The sequence below is a fragment of the Sphaeramia orbicularis genome, chromosome 18 (assembly GCF_902148855.1).
Source record: "Sphaeramia orbicularis chromosome 18, fSphaOr1.1, whole genome shotgun sequence".
NCBI lineage: Eukaryota > Metazoa > Chordata > Actinopteri > Kurtiformes > Apogonidae > Sphaeramia > Sphaeramia orbicularis.
In genome coordinates this window covers 35,172,224-35,198,441 of record NC_043974.1, presented here as the reverse complement: position 1 = coordinate 35,198,441, position 26,218 = coordinate 35,172,224, and the positions used below count along the sequence as shown (strand labels likewise).

The window sequence follows — 26,218 nt, the reverse complement described above, 5'->3', positions numbered from 1 at the left end:
GCACAAATGGATTAGCATTATTTCAACACAGTTCTATGCATTTCTTACAACTTTTTTTTTTTTTGACAAAAATGGCCACTCATTTGACCCCCTAAGTAAATTTTAGCCGTTATCAGATCATCTTTTAAGGTTATTTGTGTCATTAATCATCTGTAAAATTTCCTCCATGATTTCTCAAAGACCCTGGTGATACCTACTGATTACTTTTGCTGACCAATCAGCAAAAGAGACCCTAAAATGAACCCTTTATCGAGCAAGTGCCAATTTTTGGTAATTTCTGAATACCATACAAGAAAGTGACAACATCAGTTCCAGTGAGCACATGTTGAGCCCCATTATGTAATAAATTCCCATTAGGTAATAAAAGTTCAAAATGTAATAAGAATGTCACGTCATCTTGTAATAAAGCCGCATTATGTAATAAACTGACGCATTTTGTAATAAACTACCTCAGTGCATTATGTAGTAAATTTTTTTTCGCATTATGTGGTAAGTTATTACAATTTGAGAAATTAATTCCAAAATGCACTTGACACATTTTTATTTTCATCTTTAAACTGTGTGGTTAAAGTTCTGATTCCATTACCTGTAGCTCCTGTTTCTTCTAAATTGATCTGAAATTATATTAATTTGGATTGTTATTACATAATGAACCATGTTATTACATTTTTTTCAAATAAAAATGTGTCAAGTGCATTTTGTAATAAATTTCTCAAATTGTAATAACTTACTACATAATGTGAAAAAATTTACTATATAATGCATTGATGTAGTTTATTACAAAATATACCAATTTATTACATAATGCGGCTTTATTACAAGATGACGTGACATTCTTATTACGTTTTGAACTTTTATTACATAATGGGAATTTATTACATAATGCAGCTCAACAGGACAGTAGGTAACAATCTCAGGTCCAATGTGGTCTACAGGGTCTGTAAGGTCCACCTCTGCATGAACAGTGAGTGGACCTGCTTTGTTAGGTACCATGAAGTAATGGTACTAATGTAAGGAATGATGTTCAGAGGGATAATGTGGATGTGGACAGGGGTCTGGATCAGCACTGATGTGGGTCTAATGTTATAAAATACATGCTCCTTTCATTTTACATGTGTTTTTTGTATATTTTGTTATGTTAACTTCTTGGATTTTTTTTTTTTTTTTTTTTGCCACTAACATGTAAGGAACCAAATATGGCAAATTCATTGACCTCAATTTTCTATATAACACTCAAAAAATTTGGAAAAATTTCATCTCCTCTAATAACAAACTAAGGTTGAAATGTTGAATTTCAGAGTATTTGTCCTATAAAGGGTTAAGGTGGATGGAGTAACTCTCAAATTACACCTTTTTGACAAACAGATTTATTAACCAAGTGATTATTATAGTACACTGCCTGGCCAAAAAGAAACAGTTGCCACCTAGTTTTAGTTGAGCAGACATCCTTCCAAAGGATAATTATTGCAGTGTTGAACCCAAACTGTTGCAGTGAAGACCTTCTTATTTCTTTAAACATCCATCGGTTTTGCTAGGAAACACAGTGGGAAAAGGTCATGTGCTTTGATAAGTCAAGGTTGACCCATTTCCGGAGTGATTACCCATCATGCCTAGTGCCTACAGTCCAAGTCTGGGGGGGGCAGTATTATGATCTGGGGATGGTTCGGTAACATGGTCAGGTTCAGTAACATTATAAGTTCATAAAATGCTGAATGACCAGAACGTACATCAGTTGATTTCTTTATATGCCGATGACACTGACATATTCCACGATGACAATCCAAGAATTCACCAGGATCAGATTGTTAAAGAGTGGTTTTGGGAGCATGAGAGTCCAGACCTGAACCACATTTAGAATCTATGGGTGTGATGGAGAAGACTTTACACAGTGGTTCAACTGTACATTATCGATACTGGAAATAAATTCTAACAACAAACCCCGTTCCTCACATGTACTGTATCTTATTTTGGCATCAATCCAGCTGTTGTCATCATGTGTATACGTGTGCTGATGTCAGCATATCAATTGCCTCTATATATGTGCCAAGTTTGAAGTAAATTGACACAAAATTGATGTTTTTGAAGACATTTGAAATTTCGTCCATTTTAAGTAAATCGGAGAAAAAAAAGATTAAAAAAAAAAAATCATAAAAATTTGAACTTTGACCTACTTTACTCAAAATTTAATGACATCTATTCTGGGTCACTGGCAATCTATAAACCCAATTTGGTAGGAATTCAACCAATAGTTTTGCTGCTACAGACATTTGAATTTTCATCCATTATAAGCAAATGGGAAAAAAAGATATTAAAAAAATCATAAAAAATGTAAACTTTGACCTACTTTTCCCAAAATGTAATGACATTTATTCTTGGTCACTGGCAATCTATATACCTAATTTGTTATTAATTCAACCAATAGTTTTGCTGCTACAGAGATTTGAAATTTTGCCTATTATAAGTAAATGGGGGGGGTGGGAAGGTTTCAAAAATTCATTAAAAAAAAAAAAAAAAAAAAAAAAATTAAACTTTGACCTATTTTTCCCAAAACATAATGACACTTATTCTGGGTCACTGGCAATATATAAACCCAATTTGGTATGAATTCAACCAATAATTTTGCTGCTACAGATATGTGAATTATCATCTATTATAAATAAATGGGAAAAAAAGATGTAAAAATTCATAAAAAATTGAAACTTTGATCTATTTTTCCCGAAATGTAATGACATTTATTCTGGGTCACTGCCAATTTGTAAACTAAATTTGATATGAATGCAACCAATAGTTTTGCTGCTAGAGTGTTAACAAACAAACAAACAAACCAAAAACAGTACCCTTTGCCTCTCCTTCGGGGGGGCGGGGTAATAATAATTGTTACTTTTATTGTGACATTGCATGAGCAATTTATAAAAAGATGATTGTATAAATTATACCACAGTGAACGAGTCCATAAATAGGCAAAAGGAGTTTGTTTTTACCAGGTAATGTAGAGAACAGAACACAAAACCACACATTCCTCCTGTCCGCTTTAAATCTATATCTTTTCTAATAGTGGTTAGAATCCTTTGTATTGTTGATTTGCTTGCGATGTGTTCTACTGTTGGTTTCACGACAAAAACACTGAAATTGATCATTTAAAACGGGCTTCTTTTCAGTTGTATTCCACATTCTGACCTTGATAAAACAGAAGATCTTCACTCGATACGCTATAATTGCTACGTTCGTCCGCTTTATCCGCTGGCTTTGATGTAATCTCATACCACAGTGATATTCAGCTTGACCATCTGAAAGCTCTCAAGTCCTGTTCGAATCTACGCTGGCAGAGGCCGTCTGAAAGGCAGTTCGAGAAACCATTGGATGAAATTCTGCTCAAGTCCCACGTCGCACTGAGTAACTGGGCTATTGGCAGTTTATCATTAGATGTGCCTGTCAGATTTCATTGGAACAAAACGTGACTGAATCCCTGAAACATAGCAAATCGTGGAGGTAGTTGGTTGCCAGCGTTCTAATGATACATAAAAAAACATAAGTCATCTCCCACATTGGACTGGTTTTAATTGCAGGGTAGATTTAGAACTGATGCTTTTCTGTTGCTTTGGCTTCGGGTGTTACTATAACAGGATTCAGACCATACCTCCACTGTGTATTTTTTATTTTATTTTTTTTGTCGCTGTCTTCCCTTAACCTATGTTTACAAAGATTAAGTTCTCGGTTATTTTTTGCTGTGGATCCAGTTGTTTAAGTTGGATTCTATATTTTGCAATAGCTGCAGTCCTGGGGTCTCAAGAGATGTTGACGGTCGCTCAAACACAGAAATACTTTCACAAAGAAGCATGAGAGCAGCAGAAATACTCAGCCATGGGATTTACCTGTCAACTGCACTTAAGCATGTGGGATAACACACGCTAGACCCTGTGATGGTAAAATAAAGGCTGACACGCCTTCGCTGTGATCTTCAGTCACTGACGGCTTCATGTATGTCAGCGCCTCAGAGCTAAGTAGAAAATAAACTTGCATTAAAAGACGGTTGGATGAATGCCTCTGTTTTGAAGCCCTCGGAGTTTTGAAAAAAAAAAAAAAAAAAAGATTTTTCGTGTCAGCTTGTAACAGACAAATATTTGATATGTAAGCCAACGTTTCGTAAAATGCTCAGTTCGCCATTCTTGGCTTCATGTTGTACTTTAATGGATTACTTTTGAGTACAGTAGGAGAGCAAATTAAATTATTATGTCTTGTCAAAAAGAAGGGCTATAATTGGCATTTTCTCTAAGGGTTCGGAGAAGTCTTAGTGCTTCTAGAAAATTAATTTGCCGTACATTTTCACCTTATTCCTTAAAGCAGGGGTGTCAAACTCATTTTCTTCGGGGGGCCATACTCAGCCCAAGTTAATCTGAAGTGGGCCGGACTAGTAAAATAAACATGATAACCGATAAATAATGACAACTCCGAATTGTTTTAGTGCAAAAAATAACATTCAGTTATGCCAATATTTTCATTTATAAACTATTAAAACAAAAAGGATGCGAATAACCTGAAAAAAACGGAATTTGTTAAGAAATATAAGTACAATTTTATCAATATTATGCCTCGACTTATCATTTATACATATGCGCAAAACAATTAGTAACAGGCAGAAAATTGTTAAAATTGCACTGAATTTTCTTCATGTCTTCATTTTGTTCAAGTTATTCACGTTATTGTTAAAGGATAGTTTGTTAATGTAAACTTTTTTTAATTTTATTATTTTATTTCGAATATGGATTTGATACAAGCTTCCTGATTACTACTACTTGACTTCTTTGCACAACATAATATAGAAATGAAAATTCAAGGAAGCATAAAATAATGATGCACGCAAAAAGAAAAAGAAAAAAAAAGTCATATTCGAAAAGGAGTGAGAAGAAGCATAGCTTATTAGCTCTCACTCCTTTGTCTAAACCAGGGGTGTCAAACATACGGCCCGGGGGCCAAAACCGGCCCGCCAAAGGGTCCAATTTGGCCCATGGGATGAATTAGTGAAATGCAAAATATTACACTGAAGATAATTACAATCAAGAATGTTCAAATCATTTTAGGTCGATTCAATCTAAAGTGGGTCAGAGCAGTAAAATCCTACCAGAATAAACTATAAATAATAAAAACCACAAACTTTTTTCTTGGTTTTAGTGTAAAAAAAAAAAAAAAAAAGTAAAATTACACAAAAATGTTCACATTTACAGACTAGCCTTTTACAAAAAAATTTGAAAAACCTGAACAAATACGAACAACCTGAAATGTCTAAATAGAAGAATGTGGAATTTTAACAATATTCTGCCTGTTATTAAATGTTTTGTGTATTTGTAGATCTACTGTGATGTGTAAGTTGTGACGCACATGTATAAATGATAAACTACGGCGTAATATTGTTAAAATTGCACTTATTTTTCTTCAGAATTTTTGGGTTCATATTTTTTCATGTTATGTTCAAGTACGGTTCAGAGATGTAAACATTTTCATGACAGAATTTGACTTTTTTCACTCAGAAATATAGAAAAAACTTTGGAGTTGACATTATTTATCGGTTTTTATGCTATTATTTATATTAGTTTACTGGTTCAGCCCACTTTAGATCGTATTGTGGCCCCTGAACTAAAGTGAGTTTGAAACCCCTGGTCTAAACCAACAATATGTGCATATATACATACATATACACATATACATACACACACATATACACCCATATACGTACACATCTATCCATCTATCCATATATATACACACATACACACACACACACACACACACACACACACACACACACACACACACATATATATATATATATATATATATATATATGTATACACCTACATATACACACATACATATATATGTATATACGCACATATACATACCCATGTGCATACACTTACATATACATGAACAAATTCATATATACACTGTTACATACATGCACATATACATTCACATAGACTTCCTAATTTAATGTTTTTTGCACTAAATCAAAAAGAAAAAAAATGGTGTTGTCATTATTTAGATGTGTGTATCAGTGGTTGGTGTTAAACGCTGGAATTCTCTTTATAATGAGTTGAAGGACTGTGAAAACATATTTCAACTGAAAAAAGTGTATAAAGAAAGAACAATGAGATTATATGAACAGTTGTAAGTTTTACATTTGGCTTCGTATTTGTTTTGTATTTTGTGACATTTATTTACTTGCTTTGGACTGGTGAAATGTTTTTGCATCATTTCATCAGGTTTATATTTACCTCTGTTTTGTACTTTCTGGATATGTAGTTTTGCACTAGGTTTTGTATTCATTTGGTACTATCTTTGGATGTATTTAGTTGGTTTGTCTGACTTTATACAGTTTGATTTTATAGCTAGTTGTGTATGGCTAACCATTAAGGTTATTATTATTTAGAAGGGGGCAGGAAATAGAAGATTTTCTTCATCCTGCTCCTTTTCGAGCATGGGCGTGTACATGTTTGTTTACTTGATGATTATTGAAGTTTACTGATGAAATGCACAACCATGAAATAAATAAATAAATATTTATAGGTTAGTATGATATTATTTGTTAGTTTGATGCCTTAACTTGCACTTTGCAAATTCATCCTGCGGGCCAGATTGAAACCTTTGGCGGGCTGGTTCTGGCCCCCGGACCGCATGTTTGACACCTGTGCCTTTAAGCGTAATATAGTTCCTTTCATACTGGCCACACAGAACACGAGCAAGAGCAAACAAAAACAGTGGAAGTCTTTCAATTAACAGGGTCTTTCTGTCTTTGTAGTTTGACAAAAAAATGAAAAATGAACAACCTCATCTAACAAAATGTACTTCCGTATTAACTTTTGAAATGTGCACTTCCTTGCTCAGCTTCAGACTGCTGTGTCTGAAAGTACAGAGCCGAGTTTGGGGATTTAACTAAGCACAAGAACTCGGCTCAATTCCCAAAGCATACACCAACCACCCAACTGCACAGCACTTTTTGGAAAATAGACACACAGGTAACGGATTTCTCCACTGACAATGCAACAGAAGAAAAGCTTGCTCTATCATTCCAACCATCTGGAAGTCTGGCTCAGACTTGAGGCTGATGTGTAACTTTTAATTGGAGAGACAGTGGTGGGAGGCAGAAGAGTAGGAAGGAATGATCCCAGTGGATAGACAGCCGCTACCTGCTGCCAGATGGACAACCTCAGTTTGCTGGAGTGCACACCGTTAGTTTCTCGGGCCAATGTGATGTGTGTTCTATTTTACAAAGAGCTTGTTGGAAAGGGCTTTTTTGGCCCTGGATATCTCAAGCACTGCAAAACGCTGCAATTTCCATAGACGGTAACAAGTCAGGGGCAAGATGAAGGTTTTCAGAGGGAGAATTTGGCCACAGAGATCTTGTTTTTCTGGAACATTGGGTACGGTTACGTGATCTTTTTGAAATCCGATTTATTTTTCCAGAAGAAATTAATCTGGAACTAAAGTATTTTCTCTTCTGTTTACATGGAAATGTTAAACCCGAATAAAGGTTTACATGAGAAACGTTTATTCGGTTCTCGCAGCCCTTCTGTTAGCTTAGCTTAGCATAGTCACTGTATTTCCATGGTCACACGTAGCTAGTTTTTTAAAGGTGATTTGTTGTCTTTAGTAAGTGATTTTATGAAATCCGATTCTCCCTAATTATTTCTTTAGATCCGCGGCTTACTGCACTCATACAGTCTTCGGACTGTTGTGTTGACGGAAGTTAGAAAATCTTTTTGTTGGAAGTTTAATTTTATATATCTAATATTTGGAACCAATATTCACTTTTAAAGTCTTTGAAAAGGTTCGTTAAGCATCTGTGTGTTATTTATGCAATAAATTATATACATTTTTTAAGTCGGATTTTATATTTTTTTTGTGTGTGTGTGTGTGTTTTCTGGCCTTTTGTGTTGATATAGTAGGTTAAAGTGAAAAAATAATAGGCAGATGATATAGATGAAGTGCTGAAAAAACAGATCCCAAACATGGGTATAGTAAACATTTGTTTATATAGTATATAAAGGCAAAATCAAAAGGACTGAAAAATGGATAAAAAAGGCTCAGACCACTAAGGGTTAATATTTGAATGTTTCTGCCAAGAGAAAGTACATTGTGCCAATTATTTTATTTTATTTTTTTATCATTATTATTTTTAATACCACTTGGTTACATTATTTCATTGTGTGTATCAGTACTTTTTGAACATTTTGAGCACAATTTCAACAATACCTCGATAATAATGATAACCGTGATAATTTTGGTCACAATAACCCTGATATGAAATTTTCATATCGTCACATCCCTAGTGATGATAAAGAACCAACTCTTTAACTCGACTTACAACAGATGGAAACATGAACACATTTTTGTTTTCTTTTGCATATTTTCTGAAAATTTGCTTAAAACTTCCCTTGCATTTAAATTTAAATATAAACCTGTCTAGTATCAGTATTACAGCAGCGTTTCACCCACACAGCTTTATTTTTCTTGATTGACAGGCCCTGTGGTGACCTCATCGATTGATATATTTCAGTATTGATCTAACATTCGCTTATGCAAACCACCAAGCTAATAATGTTAATGGATGATATTCATGTGACGGCGATTTCCCCTCTAATGTTACGTTACTACTGGGAACCCAAAGTGCTGATATCTGAAAGATAATGTCAACATCATCCACAACAATCGCACTATGATTGATCAGCAACTGAAAAGGTTCAAGGTTGCAAGTTAACTCTCATTATTATCCCCATAGGGAAATTCAGTCTGCATTTTACCCATTCTAATACACTCACAGTACATAGCATTAGCAATTAGCATTAGCACACTGCACATACAGTAGGAGCAGTGAGCTGCTATTGAAGGCACTCAGGGACTATGGATACTGAAAAAGAATTGACTGAACGAGACAGAGAAAAGCAGAACTAAAGGTCACATTATGAAGAGATGGGCTGTGTATTGGCAAGAATTTGGTGATTCGATATAAATCACAATACTAGGTTCATGATACGATATATATCACGATATATCATGATACTGTTAAAAGGCAATTTTTTGTTTGTTTCTTTTTTTAAATGATTATTTTCTTGAAGAATTAAATTACACTCAAAATATGCACAAATACTAAACATATTTTTGTTTGATCACAACAGGATCTAATGTTATATCACAAAATGTTCCTGTGGTAAAATTTAAATGACGTTTTACAGACATTACAGTTTAAGATCCTGTTCAAATGTTCATATTCTATCAGTTCAGAACTAACATCAGAACATTATTTTTGTGCAATCCCAACGAAGGAACTAACATTATTTAATAAAAGAGTGTTAAATAATAATAAATAAAATATAAACAAAAAAGAAAAACAAAAAAACAAAAATGAACCTCCACAATATCTGCATTTGAATAAATACCTAAAAATATCGATACGGTACTTTTTAATATCGATACAGTATTGTGAAATGAAATATCACGATATATGGCATGTAGAAGCCAATAATGTAATAACAACTGATAACGTAATAACGACCGATAACGGAATAAATTTGCCATTTTTAAATGTAATAGGCCAATAATGTAATATCTGGCCAATAACATAATAAAAGTCCTGAACCGATAGCGTGATAGCTTTTCACCAATAACGTTGTAACTTAGTACATTATTGGCTCAGTTATTACATTTGCAAAGAATTTTTTTTTTTTTACCAGGCCAGTAACGTAATAACCAGCCAATAAGTTATAACGCTATTTGCCAAAAGTTATTGCGTTATCAGTTCAGGACTTTTATTATGTTGTTGGCCAGATATTACATTATTGGATTACTACATTTTAAAAATTTCAAGTTTATTATGTTATCAGCCGTTATTACATTATTGGATTCTACATGGCAGAACTGATATTTTCTTCCACCCCTAGCCACCGTGCTGCCTGAAAAGACATTGGACGGTGAAAATCTGTAGGGACACTGGAACAAACATCTACTTTTAAGGATACTGTAACATAATAAATAATGTTAGTGTCAGATTTCAGTTCTTCCTATTGAAATTACAAAACACTGTCAAACAGTAATGTTAGCTCAGATGTGGCTGAATGCTAACGTTAGCTGGAGTGTAACAGTAGCTATTGCTTACCATATGTTGTATACCAGGGGTCTCAAACATTTGGCCCGGGGGCCAAATGTGGCCCTCCAAAGGTTCCATTCCGGCCCACGGGATGAAAGTGCAAAAATTAACCTGAACAGTCCAGGTTGTCCAAATCCTTTTGGTTCAGGTTCCACATATAGACCAGTGTGATCTCCAGTAAAAATAACAACACAATAACCCATAAATAATGACAACTGCAAATTTTCTTTGTGAAAAATTGTGTGGAAAAAATTTAAGTGAAAAAGTAACATTACACTGTGAAAATATTTACATTTACAAAACTATTCTTTCACAATAAAATGCAAATAAATACATAAATAAAAACAAAGATGAACAACCCAAAATGTGCAATTTGAACAATATTCTGCCTGTTACTAAATGTTTGGTGCATTTATGTGTTAATAATAAGAGATGTAATATTGTTGAATGTGTTCAAATTTCAGTTCCAAACTCCAAAATTTTAACAATTTTCTGCCTGTTACCAAATGTTTATGTAACATTGTGTGTAATGTACATGTGTAAATAATAAGTCTAGGCATAATATTGTTCAAATTACACTAATTTTTCAAATGAAATTTCTGTTTTTTCAGGTTATTCACATCTTTTTTATAAAATGTAAATATTTTCATAATTTAGTTAGGGTTTTTTTTGTACTAAAACAAAATGAAAAACTTGGATTTGTCATTATTTATACTGTAGGTTATTAAGTCATTATTTTACTGGTCTGGCCCACTTGAGATCAAATTGGGTTGAATGTGGCCCCTGAACCAAAATTATTTTCACACCCCTGTTGTATACCTTCCCAGATGTCAACTATGAATGGTGTTAAAGTTACTGATTAAGCAGGAAGAAGTGAAAAAACAACTACTTTTCAGATTCTCTACTATTATACAACTTGAACACATTCAAACCATGACTGTAAAATCAGAGGTCAGTGCTAGCTTGATGGCTAACTTAACCATAATGTGAAATTAGCCTTTATTTTTGCTTTATCTAGTATTAGTTAGTGCTATTTAGTAGGAATGTAATGACATAATGTGACTATCTTACAAAACACAGTGTGAATAAAACTTATATCCATTACCTGTGAGTGCCTGAGTTTCGTCTGGTGTATGTTGTAACTGGTATTGCAGTGAAATAATCCAAATGAAGTTATATTTGCAGTATTTTAACCCTTTCATGCATGAATTGCGAGGACCTTAGTCAAGATTTTTTTCTTCAGTGTTTTTATTCCTCCTTAGGCATGAAAAAAACAATGCGATCGAGTTTTTTTTTTTTTTTTTTTTTTTCTATGGAGTTACAAAAATATCCATGCATTTAATTTTTGAAGTAAAGAAAGGTGTTTAAAACCCAATATCAGAAAGTGATATGAAAACAATGAAATAAAAACATTTTTAATGCTGCTAATCTGATATCTTCTCACATTTTAACATATTCTAATGCTAGTAATTACCCACTTCATGGAGATAATATGCAAAAAAAACCTTCTTGTCTAACAAATAACAATTGATTTACACTCAAACATGTCACTGCAGATCAGGTTTATCAAGAACAGTAAAGTTACAGTAATGGTCTGAATTACAGTGTATGGGGATGATGCACCAGTGTCCACTGTGTTGGCTGATATGGAACTAAAACAACAAAGCCCATTAATATACAAGAGAACAGCTGGAGAATAACTGTCCACTGGAGTGGACAGTGCATGAAAGGGTTAATATGAAAACTGGATTTTAATATCTCAACCTTTGATTAATATCATGATTAACAAAGCTTAATCAAGTATATCTACGGTTGCTGCATTAGTCCTATTACTTTCTTCAAGTCTTAAATCCAAAGTTCAATGTTTCTGAGAGTATAATCAGATGGGAGGAGGTAGGACATAAAGACATAAACATAAAAACTGAGCGTGAACGTTCATGGGTGGAGTAGACTTTGCGTTATGAACTCAAACACAAGATTAATGTGCAGTTTCTACCTAAAAAAAAAAAAATAATAATAATAAGTGAAATATGCCTTTAAATCATTGGAGCTTGGGTCTAAGATCTACAGCCAGAGAGTGGTTTACTGTTTTATTTCCTCCTTCATAAATTGTTTGTCCATCCTGCTGCTGTCCATATCAAATAAACCAAATGGTATAATCCCATTAAGTGGGTTTGGGCCTGTTTCCAATTCCTCAAATGTAATGCATTAAAAGAGCCTGGTTTGATTTCTGTGCACTGACTCCCAGCAGCAAACGCCAGCATACGAACATCTGCCAAATCCAAAAAGAATCCAGTGGCTGCATTAGCTCGTATGCATTAACTTTTTTTTAATGCCAAGGAACTAGAAAAATGTTGCACTTATTAAACCGCTGTTGTTTTATGAGTGGATGCGAGGTGTGCTGTACTGTGTTTGCAGATACACACTGGTTGTTCATCTGGCTGTTTGCGTTATAAAGTCTATCCCCCGATTGAGTTCTTGAAATACTGAAATGACAAATACTGCGCTGGGCTGCTGTTTTATACAGAGGTGTGTGTTGTGTTTCTGCCAATGCGGAGATCTGATCTGAAATTGTGAAGCTTTTGTTGGGTTCGTCAACTCTTTCCAACCCAGAACCACTTAGGGCTGTGCAATTAATCGAAATTCAATTATGATTTCGATTATTACACGCAACGATTACAAAAATTATGTAATCCAGAAAAAACGATTATTAATTTTGAGTCGTTTTAATTCACGCGCACGCAAGCTACCATGAGCTGCTCTGCCCCGCCCCCCTCTAAGCTACTGCTGCCTGCTAGCCGACAGGTCCACCCCAAGAGGACAGTTGGACCTAGCGGTCTGGAAAAACGGCAGGAGAATCACAGCAGAAGTGCTTGGTAAACAACAAAAAAGGCAAGTCAAATTCAATTGTATGGAATCACTTTGGGTTTGATGAAGAAGACGAAGAGCAAAAACACATCACGTGCAAAAAGTGTTTCGTAGTTGTGTCCGCACCGACCGCTAACACAACAAACCTTTGTAACCATCTAAAGTTTAACCACCGCCACCGTTATCATAATCTTATGAAAAACTAAAACACATAAAAACAACTCTGTTTACAACTTCGCCCGCAATGCAATCTTCAGTCTCCGAATCTCTTTACGCTGCAACTCCCGTATTAACCTAACCTGTATAACCCTAACGTACGTATTCTAGATGGCTGATGTATACAGAAGGCCTTAACTGAAACCTCACGGCACGCCACTGAATTTACTATGTTTCATACTACATTGAACATACTTGAGTTTATAATTTGCACTTTACGTGAGCTTTTTTTTTTTTGTTATTGCTCCAGTTCTATGGCAAATCTACAGCAGTTTAATTCCAGTGCACTATTTGTTTACAAAAGGAAACATACTTGTATTTACAGTACACTTATTTGCATTCAAAGATTTTTTTGTTTCGTACAAAAGTGAACATACTTTGTTTTAGTGGTTAAAAGCTTTATTTATGTTTAAAGAGTATATTTTACATTGTTTTGCAAGAAAAAAATAAACAGCTTTAAGGTTACCAAATAATCGTTTTTAATAATCGTGATTCCAATTATTGCTAAAATAATCGTGATTTTTTTTTTTTTCCTATAATCGAGCAGCCCTAGAACCACTGCACACAAAAGCTAACCTTTTCAGCTGTGAAATGCTAATGACAATGACGGAATAGCATTTAAATTCATGAAGACACAGAAGAAAATATCCTACTATTATTTATTACATCCGCCAGGAGGTATTTTGATCACTTTGCTTTGTTTGTTTGTTTGTTTTTTAGCAACTTTACATGAAAACTGTTCCAACCATCTTTTCCAAATTGTACCCACAGATAGGCCTAGGCCAGGGGTCGGCAACCTTTACAGCCCAAAGAGCCATTTTTGTCTTGAAAAAAAGAAAGAAATCTGACCAGAGCCATGAAAATAAATGTAAACCCATCTACATTTTACCATGAGGTGACTGCTCTGCTGTAGCCTATTTGGGATTAGTTTGTTATTTAACTTTGTATTTCCATTATAATAATGCAATGTCTGGTGCATTTATGAAATTATACAACTACAAGAAAGAAAACATTCAAGATTTGTAAAATTTTTTAAATGATGGACACTTTTTCTAAAACATAATTACGTTGCGCAATGGAGAAAAAGCACAACTTTCATGTATAGTGGCTTACTTACAAACTACAACCAAATGCAAACTGAGCATCTTGTATTGAATTTGGGAAGAAAATAATCCATTTTGGTTTTTATGCTGTGGAAAAAAATATTTTATTCCATGTAAAGCCTGCGCATTTCTGCTGATGGACAAAGTTAGAATAGATTTAGGCCGATAACAGTGTTAAAAAGTAATGACTCTTTCAGATCATTTCAAATGTTCCTTAGGTTTTTTGACCAAAGGAGCCATGGACAGATGCCAAAGAGCCATACAGGGGTTGGACAAAATAATGGAAACACCTTAAATAATCAACAAAATCTAATTTAATATGGTGTAGGTCCACCTTTTGCGGCAATTACAGCCTCAATTCTCCGAGGTATTGATTCATACAACTTGTGAATTGTTTCCAAAGGAATTTTAAGCCATTCTTCAGTTAGAATACCCTCCAACTCTTTTAGAGACGATGGCGGTGGAAATCGACGTCTTACTTGAATCTCTAAAACTGACCATAAATGCTCAATAATGTTGAGGTCTGGGGACTGTGCCGGCCATACGAGATGCTCAACTTCATTAGAATGTTCCTCATGCCATTCTTTAACAATTCTAGCTGTATGGATTGGGGCATTATCATCTTGAGGTGAAGGCGTTTCCATTATTTTGTCCAACCCCTGTATGTGGCCCTGGAGACACAGGTTGCCGACCCCTGGCCTAGGCCCTGGGACCAACCCATTAAATTTTGGGCCAAGTAGGCCAAAGTTCAAGGTCACAGCAAGGTCACAAAATCTACAATTTTCCTATCTCTCATCATCAATTCATAAAAAATTCAAAACGACTCTGATTAGCCTCCAATTTGATCTCACCCGTAGCTTATAACAATATCTTGTATCTGGCACAAAATTGTCCACATCCACTGTGGAATGTCCACATCCTCTGTGGACATTTCCATTTTACATTGAAAATCTCATTTACGACACATTTTTCATTATAACTCAACAAATATTGACTGGAATTTAACATAATTTGACAAACACATGACTGGTACCAAGCTTCAACTTTTTCTACTGTATGGAACAACCTGGAAACTGTTGAATTTAAAAAGAAATAGTCGATCCACACATGCACACTGTTCGGGTTGCTTGGCGGAGGTTTGCGAATCTCTGAACACTTGTTAATGTAAGAATTTTATGTTTGCGTTCATTACCTCCGCCAAAGAGGTTATGTTTTCATCTGGGTTTGTTTGTTTGTTTGACTGTTAGCAAGATAACTCAAAAAGTTAAGGACAGATTTTAAGTAAATTTTCAGGAAATGTTGATAATGGCGCAAGGAACGAATGATTAAATTTTGGCGGTGATGGGGGGCGGGGGGGTGTTTGTTTGTTTGTCTGTTTGAGCATGTGTTAGCAAGATAACTCAAAAAGTTAAGGACAGATTTTTATTAAATTTTCAGGAAACGATACTGACACAAGGAACAAATGATTCAGTGTTGGTGGTGATTGGGGGGTTGGGGTGTCTGCGCTCTCTGAGTGCTTTTCTAGTTAAAGATAATTTCTACATTGAAACCTACTAAATAACCAACTGCCATCCCCTATGGTGGCCACAAGAACATCAACAGGCCTTTGGTGTTTGTTTTGTCCATTCATTTGTTTTTGTTTTTCTTTTTTGTAAGAAGGGATGCATTAAGTCTGATCCATGCTCCAGTGTTGACGGCTCATCTGGATGACTTGGCTTTTTAAATTTTATTTATTTTTTTAATTTAACCTTTATTTAACCAGAAAAAAATCTCATTGAGACCAAGGCCAAAATGTCAAGCAGCACACACCATACCATAATGAAAAAACAGGTTAAAAGATTGGTGATAATACAGGGTGTTTGTGCCGGTTGTGAAAGTCTTAAAGGGGTCATATTTTGCTAAACCCACTTTTATTATTAGTCTTTGGTTCATTTATTTGTGTATTTGGACCCTAATAGTTCATACAGTTTGAATTTGAACCCTCCAGGTGCTGCAAAACTATCTTTATATTAATTTTGGCAAAAATCGAGTGGATTTCTACAACCTGTTTAAATTTCTAATTAATTTGTTGCATTTTATAACTAGTTTTGTCACGACATTTGCACATATAAGGTCAAGACTTCCGACGAACATTTCTCTGAGTATGACATAATTGTTTATCGGCAGCAGCGGTTGTAGTAAAAACTGAAAATATGTCCAAACTTTGAGCCGATTACCTAAAATGTTCAGTTGTTGGTTGTATTAACGAACACAAGTGGTTGAACGGGACAGAAAGCACGGTCAACAACCTGGAAGAGGTGGGACATTAAGTGGCTCATTTGCATTTAAAGGGTCAGCGCTCAAAACCACCTTTCTGGTGTCATTACTCAGAAATAGGGTTGAAGATGGACCTGTGGAGTTGAATTAATGAAGAATTCAGACCCAAGCAGAGCATTTACAGTTTATGTAGACCACAGGGAAATGTTTTGAAATGCATAATTCCATTTAAAAATGCAAAATATCACTCCTTTAAAAAGTTTGGAATTTTGAAATGTTGTTTTCCAGACCTTGAAAAGTCTGGAATTTTGTGTAAAAGTCTTAATAAATTATGGAAAATATTTCTCTCATAGGTGAATTTTAGAGTATGAGTAGAATACAAAGGTACACAATCCTGTAAGATAAGAAATACATGAGGAAAGCATATAAAAAACATATGATTTCTCTAACCAGTCGATACTAGAATGATTCTGGTGAAACTTTGTGTGATATCCGTGCACTTTTGTGATTTTCATATGTTTTGAGACAACATAACAAGTACAATCTCAACCCAATAAGTAGGCACGTCAGTATGAAAGTACATAAAGTCAAGGTCTTTGCTTAAGTGACAAAAAAAAAAAAAAAAATCCAACTAAATGAAAAAAAACCCACATGTACGGTGAAAAGAACATGTATTTTAGAGTGGCAGTTCCAAAATATGTCTTTCTCTCTATTTAACTTAACTTTTGTTAAGTGATTTTTTCACCTTTTATTATAATATTATCCTTTATTTTGCATTTTTTCAGTGCAAATCAGATATTTTCCTATATTTAATTACAGATCATGTAGAGTTGAGGGTTATTATATCAGAAACAGAGAAAACTGAAGAGGAAGAAGTGGCTTTTTCTGTCAAATTTATCATTAACTCAACATAAACCAAGTGTCTCCATTCACTGTCATTGATCCAACTCCATGGGTTTTACTGGTGAATCAATGTTGTAGAAGATGACGGTGTTTCCACGGTAACTATGGAGCCTCTGAACGTCCAAATGGGTCATATCTGATGACCATGAAAAGATGACAAACTGTATTTTACACCAATTATTTACATGGATTGATAGGATTAATTGATCAGATGTTATTAAACAGTTTAGATCAGTAGATGCTTTTGATCACCAATAGCTGTTTAGGTCTTTATGGGTTAAATAAGTAAACATCCTGAATAGCATAATATGTATAATTCAGTTAAACGGTCTAGTTAGTTTGTGCATATAACATATATAATATACAGGGTGTCCCATAAGTCTCCATACATAGGAGACATAATACATTCCACACATATATGGTTCTAACATGTATTTCTTTATATTTCTTCTTTATAGTTCTTCAGCAGACACGCACTGAAATGTGTTCCCGACAAAATGGAAGTCATATAGAGCATATTATATCAATAAAAATGGTTTATGTCAAGAAACGTTTATTTTTCCTATGTATGGAGACTTATGGGACACCCTGCAGAATGATTCTGGTGAAACTTTGTGTGATATCCGTGCACTTTTGTGATTTTCATATGTTTTGAGAACGTTTCTGTAAGTAAAACATAATTTACTGCGAATTATGCATTCAGTCATTCATACAGTTATTAAAATACACTTTTCTACCACACATAACAAGTACAATCTCAACCCAAAAAGTAGGCACGTCAGTATGAAAGTACATAAAGTCAAGGTCTTTGCTTCAGTGACAAAAAAAAATAAAAAATCCAACTAAATTAAAAAAACACATGTACGGTGAAAAGAACATGTATTTTAGAGTGGCAGTTCCAAAATATGTCTTTCTCTCTATTTAACTTAACTTTTGTTAAGTGATTTTTTCACCTTTTATTATAATATTATCCTTTATTTTGCATTTTGTCAGTGCAAATCAGATATTTTCCTATATTTAATTACAGATCATGTAGAGTTGAGGGTTATTATATCAGAAACAGAGAAAACTGAAGAAGAAGAACTGGCTTTTTCTGTCAAATTTATCATTAACTCAACATAAACCAAGTGTCTCCATTCACTGTCATTGATCCAACTCCATGGGTTTTACTGGTGAATCAATGTTGTAGAAGATGACGGTGTTTCCACGGTAACTATGGAGCCTCTGAACGTCCAAATGGGTCATATCTGATGACCATGAAAAGATGACAAACTGTATTTTACACCAATTATTTACATGGATTGATAGGATTAATGGATCAGACGTTATTAAACAGTTTAGATCAGTAGATGCTTTTGGTCACCAATAGCTGTTTAGGTCTTTATGGGTTAAATAAGTAAACATCCTGAATAGCATAATATGTATAATTCAGTTAAACTGTCTGGTTAGTGTGTGCATAAAACATATATAATATATAATGCAATACAAAAGTATACTCTGCTTCACCAATGATGTGAAACTGCTCACTTCTTGTTCTAAAATGGGCATAAATCAGCAGATTAATTAACTCAAAATACAATAATAATAAAAAATATTTCCTTGCAATGAACACTATTTTTTTTTTTTTTTAGAAATATCTTTACTTTTTTTTCCCACTCATTTTAACCTCCTCTAAACAAGACTTGTGTTTCCAGATCTTATGAGATTTCATTTCACAGTTCTCATAGAAAGTCCATTTTCTCCTAATTTATGCATCTTAAATCTTTCATTTTACTAACTGAATGTCAGATGGAATATAACACGTGGAAAATGGGTCTAAATTTGACGTGGGTGACTTTGAGCCAAAAGATTTGGGTGAAATCTGTGAGTCACAATCATTTTACCCATTAGAATAAATGGGGCAGAATCTGTTGTTCATCTCCTGAGGGGGCGGGGCTGTGGAGAAATCATGTGACACTGAAACAGGAAGTCAGTCTCCAGTGAAGGGGCTTGTTCTTAAGGGTGCTGGATCTTAAACTGTAATGTCTGTAAAACATAATTTAAGTTTTAACACAGGAACATTTTGTGATGTAACATTAGATCCTGTTCTGATCAAATAAAAATGTGTTTAGTATTTGTGCAGATTTCTGTTGTAATTCAATTCTTCCAGGAAATAATCATTAAAAAAAAAAAAAAAGAAACAAACAAAAAATTTTCTTTCCAACAATATCATGATATATCGTATTGTGATCCTAGGATTGTGATTTGTATTGTATCGACAGATTCTTGCCCATACACACCCCTATCTGTCTATATCTGTCTGTGTCTTTAATGTAACTTTCAGTCACCGTTACTTTTTTCACCGTCGTTTATTTTAAAAAATCTCCACACTGCTGACATTACTCCTCCACCACGTACCTGCTGCACTTAACTGTGAATGCCGAGCTGCCATAAAGTGGTATCAGTGTGTTTGTATCAGAGCACTTTTACGAGTACAAGTAGAAGTACTCGCGCTCTGTATCGGACTGATACCTGATACTGGTATCGGTATCGGTGCATCCCTAAAAATAACCAATCACACTGTAAAAAAAAAACAAAAAAAAAAAACATGAAAAAACGGTAATATTCCGGCAGCAGGGGTGCCAAAAAAACACTGTTAAATAACGGAAAATAACCATCTCATAAAAATACGGTAATTTTCCGTAATTAAAATATATGAGATTTTGCTTTTTTTTTTTTGACTTTTTAATGTTTAATAAAGAATATTTTCATGTATTAAAACAATCAAATTACCTATAAATAAATTTTCAATGAGACTCAGTTGTCAGCTCAGCTGTATTTGGACAGTTTATCAGTGCTTATACATGTTATACATTCACAAAAATACATTTATTCAACATTTTTGTTGTGAAACCTTCCGTAATACAAAAAAATACACCAGATATTTGTCAATTAACAAACAAGTCTTGTTAAACTTACAGAACAAATCGATGGCCAAAAAACAAAACCTCCTATCTGCAAATTTTTAGATTTTGAGTTTTCACATTAAATGGTGAGAACAAGGATGACTCCACATTTTCAGTCGATCTGCAAGATAATCCCGCCCTTTCTTATGACATGAAGGTCACCTGACAAAAACCTCCTAGAGCATACTATAAAAAAACTAAACTTTTTTTTTGTTTGTTTCCTGAAAAAAGGGATTTTTTTTCTGATTGGAGGTTTTGTATTCTGGCCATCGAAATACTTCTTTTACGGTTAATTGTCAGTAATTATATCTTGTTTTATTTTTATTTTTTATTTTTTTACAGTTAAACTTTAAATTAACAGTTTAATGTCATAAATAGAAAAGCAATATTTGTGAAATTACAATACTTTTGCAAATGTATTTTAACTGTATTTTTCTGTGAAAAAGAAAAACATTTCTTTTAAAAAACTGAAATTTTATGGTTATTCAGAGCTACAGTTTTTTCGTGTTATTTTACATTTGACGTGTAAAATCACAGTCTGTTTTTGTCATTTTGTTGATATTTTCCTGTATCTTAAAAATACAGGAAAAATCTGTAAAATAAACAGTGAAAATTCTGTTAAATTACAGATTTTTTTTTTTACAGTGCAAACTGATGCTAGTTTGTGTAGCTACGTTACGCTAAGAGGTGTACGTATTTAACCCTCTCATGCACGAATTCTCAGAACCTTAATCAAATTTTTTTCCTGAGTGTTTTTATTCTTCTTTAGGCATGAAAAAAACAACGCGATTGAAAATTTTCTTCTGAAAAATAAATAAATAAATACATAAAAAAATCTATATATATTTTTTTTAAATACAGAAAAAAAATAATGAAAAAAGTAAATTCTTATGAACCTATTTTTCATGAAGTTGCAAAAATGTTCACTTACCTGGACACCACATGTTTAATTTTTGACACACAGAAACATGTATTTACCGATAAATTGTGTGAAAACTATGGAGAGGGCTTGTGATTCTGGGGGTTTATCCTCAGGAGAGATCTTCATAATGTTACCAATTCATGTCAGAAAAGATATGTAGTGTCTTAAAACTTTAATAAAGATATGTGTAAAAAAAAAAAAAAAAAAAAACACCAACAACTAGGGCTGTGCAATTAATCGAAATTCAATTACGATTTCGATTATTACACGCAACGATTACAAAAATTATGTAATCGAGAAAAAACGATTATTAATTTTGAGTCGTTTTAATTCACGCGCACGCAAGCTACCATGAGCTGCTCAGCCCTGCCCCCCTCTAAGCTACTGCTGCCAGCTAGCCGACAGGTCCACCCCAAGATGAAAGTCGTACCTAGCGGTCTGGAAAAATGGCAGGAAAATCACAGCAGAAGTGCTTGGTAAACAACAAAAAAGGCAAGTCCAATTCAATTGTATGGAATCACTTTGGGTTTGATGAAGAAGACGAAGAGCAAAAACACATCACGTGCAAAAAGTGTTTCGTAGTTGTGTCCGCACCGACCGCTAACACAACAAACCTTTGTAACCATCTGAAGTTTAACCACCGCCACCTTTATCATAATCTCATGAAAAACTAAAACACATAAAAACAACTTCGTCCGCAATGCAATCTTCAGTTTCCGAATCTCTTTACGCTGCAACTCCCGTATTAACCTAACCCTAACCCGTATAACCCTAACGTACGTTTTCTAGATGGCTGATGTATACAGAAGGCCTTAACTGAAACCTCACGGCACGCCACTGAATTTATTATGTTTCATACTACATTGAACATACTTGAATTTATAATTTGCACTTTACATGAGTTTTTTTTTTATTTTATTTTTTTTATTGCTACAGTTCTATGGCAAGTCTATAGCAGTTTAATTACAGTGCACTATTTATTTACAAAAGGAAACATACTTGAATTTACAGTACACTTATTTGCATTCAAAGATTTTTTTGTTTCGTACAAAAGTGAACATACTTTGTTTTAGTGGTTAAAAGCTTTATTTATGTTTAAAGAGTATATTTTACATTGTTTTGCAAGAAAAAAATAAACAACTTTAAGGTTAAAAAATAATCGTTTTTAATAATCGTGATTTCAATTATTGCTAAAATAATCGTGATTATTTTTTTTTCCTATAATCGAGCGGCCCTACCAACAACAATGAAAAGAACAACAAAATCCATGAATATACAAGAGAACAGCTGTAGAATAGCTGTCCACTGTAGTGACCAGTATGCATGTAAGGGTTAATAAACACAGTGGCTGTTTGGCTCTTTATGGGTTAATCAAACCTCATGTCATAACCAACGCGGTAAGAATTCAACTGAGCTGTTTGTATTTTTGACATTTTCCATTATTTGAGCTCACCTCGGTGACTTACTTCTCACCAGAGACCCAGGTTTAAATGAAAATTCAAAAGCGCTTTCCTGTCATTTACAGCTAAACCAGCACCTGCTCAACACTTTTGGGAACAAGTGCGAGTTCAAACCTAAAACGTGCGCGTGAAACCGTCCTGTAGATTCACCTGCTCCTTTCATCAGCCCCTCCCTTCGTCCATTCACCGGCATCTTCTGAAGCTCCAGTGTGTTTTTCTTCATTTCACACCTCTCTCCCGCTGCATATTCATTTTTTACTACTATCGCCTTCCTGCCCCCCCCCCCCCCCCCCCCCACACACACACACACACACACCTATCCGCCTTAGCCTCAAACCCCTTGACATGGGAATTCAATTTGTACTGTATTTTCATTTCTACTCAGATTTAGATTTATTTCATGTTGGCTGCTTTTAATTAACTCTCTGGATATGCGACGAGGAGGGGGGTGGTGGGTGGGTGGTGGTGGTGGTGGGGGGGTTGGGGGTTGAGAATGTAGAGAGAGAGAGACGGAGAGATAGATAAAAACTCCTCACATTCGCCAATGAGTTACACCGGCAATCATTTACCACTTAGACAGTAGTGCAGAAGCCCCCTGTTCGTTGCTCTGGCAACTGGTGCCTTGGTGATTGATTCGTTGCCAGTGTGGCATCGCTGCGGGGAATAGAGCGCGTGAGCTTAGCATGCTCGCTACATCTTTCTAATTAAAATGGGATTACAGAGTCATCGCCGTTGTATGTTCAAACAAATGCAAGGCTGTGAAGGAAATCAATTTTAGTAAATGTCAGGGCTGTTAAATACAACTGTGGATAAACAAATGTAAGCGAGCTCAATGTACTGATCTGCACACTTTATACAGGAAGATAGAGTTAGATTTTTTTTTTTTTTTTTGACGTCCAGTACAAATCACCAGACGTAACAATTAGTTTGTCGCCGTCTGCTAATTAGAAAAAAAAAATCTTCAAATTGGAGCTTAATGTCGATCTGAAATGAACAACTTTTTTTTTTTTTTAATGTAATTGGATTAGACAAGTCAATCACACACTGTTGTCTTTCCCACTCATGTGTATTGACGGGCTAAATATCCTCCCATGTTCGCTCTGGCGCCGTGGGGATGCTGTAGCGCCGCCATGTTTTTATTCTAAACATGATCGTACATGCATATGAATGAGAAATTCATGCAAAAATTCCTCCGATGGAGTAGCAGAGGTAGGGGAATGGAACAAATAACGCAGCTCATTGTTGTAGAATTTGACAAATGACGCTGCAGAATCAAGGGGCCACTTTAATTATGTGTAATTATTCTTGTATTTTCCGCCGTGATGTGCGTTGTAATTTCTCGACTTCGCCTCATAATCGACGACTTCACAGACGCAGTCAAAGGTATAGGCCAGGGGTGTCAAACTCATTTTAGTTCAGGGGCCACATACAGCCTAATATGAAATATAGTGGGCCGGACCTGTAAAATATTAGGATAAAAACTTGTGAATAATATCAACTCCGAAGTTTTCTCTGTTTTTGAGTGAAAAAAGTAACATTTCGTAATGAAAATGTTTACATCCACACAATTTTTGGGATTGTCCAAAACTTAAGTCTTTCTGGGAGGGAATTAGGGGGGAACTTTCTAAAATACGACACACTTACATTGAATTTGACCCACTGATTTTTATCTTTGGAGTGCTCCCTGCTAATTTTTTAAATAAGGATAAAGAATATCTTTTGAAAATTCTTGTCTTGGTAGCAAAAAAAATGATAACTGTATCCTGGTATAAATCACTTCCTCCAACAATAATTCAGTGGAAGGAAAGAATTGTGAGGGTCTACACAATGGACAAAATAACAGCAAACCTAAACCTTAGCACTGATTTGTTCAAGAAGAGGTGGAATCCTTTAGTAACCCATTTGGATTTGATATTGTAGCATTTGAGAGTCTGACGCTGGGGTGATATTATTTGTATTTTTATGTACCGTATTTTCCGCACTATAAGGCGCGCCGGGTTATAAGGCGCATAGAAGCTACAGTAGTGGCTGGGATTGCGTTATGTATCCACTAGATGAAGCTGCGCTAAAGGGAATGTCAACAAAACAGTCAGATAAGTCAGTCAAACTTTATTAATAGAATACAAACCGGCATTCTGACAACTCCGTTCACTCCTAAAATGAATAAACAGCTGTTTTATTATTCTCCCGAGGTAATGTCAGTGACATAGTATTTTCGCGACAGCAAGGTATAACCGCTAGTGCAAGATTTTAATCATGTAAAAGAAACAGTCTGATACCGTTACGGTAAATCAAACGTTAGTGCAATCACAATATGATAAGTCTCGAAATAGTGCAAAGAAGTAATAATTTAACAATAACTCAACGTTGTTCATACGTTAATGTCCATATTCACAATATGACCAACCTTGTTCAGCTGTAAACACACAAAAGAAACACGTAAATTTCACTTTATCGGTTTATTCCTCATCAGCAAACCCCTCGAATTCTTCTTCTTCGGTGTCCAAATTGAACAGTTGGGCGAATACGGGATCCAACATGCCCGGCTCCGTCTCGTCCAAGTCATTATCCGAGTCAGTGTCGCTGCTGTTGTCGGGCAGTTCAGTGACAATTCCTGCCTTCCTGAAAGCTCGGACCACAGTTGAGACGGATATATCAGCCCAGGCATTAACTATCCACTGGCAGATAGTGGCGTACGTTGTTCGGTGCTGCCTCTCTGTCTTGGTGAACGTGTGTTCTATTCCCATGTTCAACTGCGTGGCTGATAGCCTTCAGTTTTAACTCTGCGTTGTAAGCGTGTCTCTTGATAGGAGCCATGTTGGGGTCTTTACACACGCACACAAATGGAAATGAAAATGCGCGCTACTTCTACGGGAGAAAATGGAGTGGGCGGCTCCGTAGTTCACATATAAGGCGCGCCGGGTTCTAAGGCGCACTGTCGGCTTTTGAGAAAATTGAAGGCTTTTAGGTGCGCCTTATAGTGCGGAAAATACGGTAATTATTAAAATAATTGTAGGCAGATATATTAGGTATGCAAATTAGACCTTGTAACAGTACACTGATTTGAGGCACCAGTTTGCCGAGAAGTTATGTTTATTTGTTTATTTATTTTGTTTGTTTTTTTTTATGTTATAAAAGATATGTAGCTTTCTACATTAAGGATGTGTAAGGATTGTACATATTGTAAAGCTTGAAATATGAATGTGAATAAAATTTTGTTCAAAAAAAAAAAAAAAAGAAAATGTTTACATCTACAAACTGTACTTGAACATAACATAAAAATACAGGGTGACCCAAAAAAACGGGAATTTTTGAAGTGCGTATTGGCAGACATGAGCAAGTGGCAGCACTGCGAGACAGTGACCTTGAGCAAGTAAACACACCCCCATTTTAGTAACCATGGA

General features: G+C 34.9%; 1 protein-coding gene and 1 long non-coding RNA gene across 3 annotated transcripts in view; one reads left to right on the top strand and one right to left on the bottom strand.

Moving 5' to 3' along the window:
* Positions 1-26,218, top strand: part of LOC115438835 (glucosidase 2 subunit beta-like) — a 479,883-nt gene that overhangs the window by 245,036 nt on the left and 208,629 nt on the right. The window lies entirely within an intron of this gene.
* Positions 8,550-25,830, bottom strand: LOC115438837 (uncharacterized). Its single transcript, XR_003938168.1, has 3 exons — positions 25,721-25,830; positions 14,100-14,103; positions 8,550-8,561 (listed from the first exon to the last, which is right to left on the bottom strand). It is a non-coding gene; the product is annotated as an uncharacterized LOC115438837 (long non-coding RNA).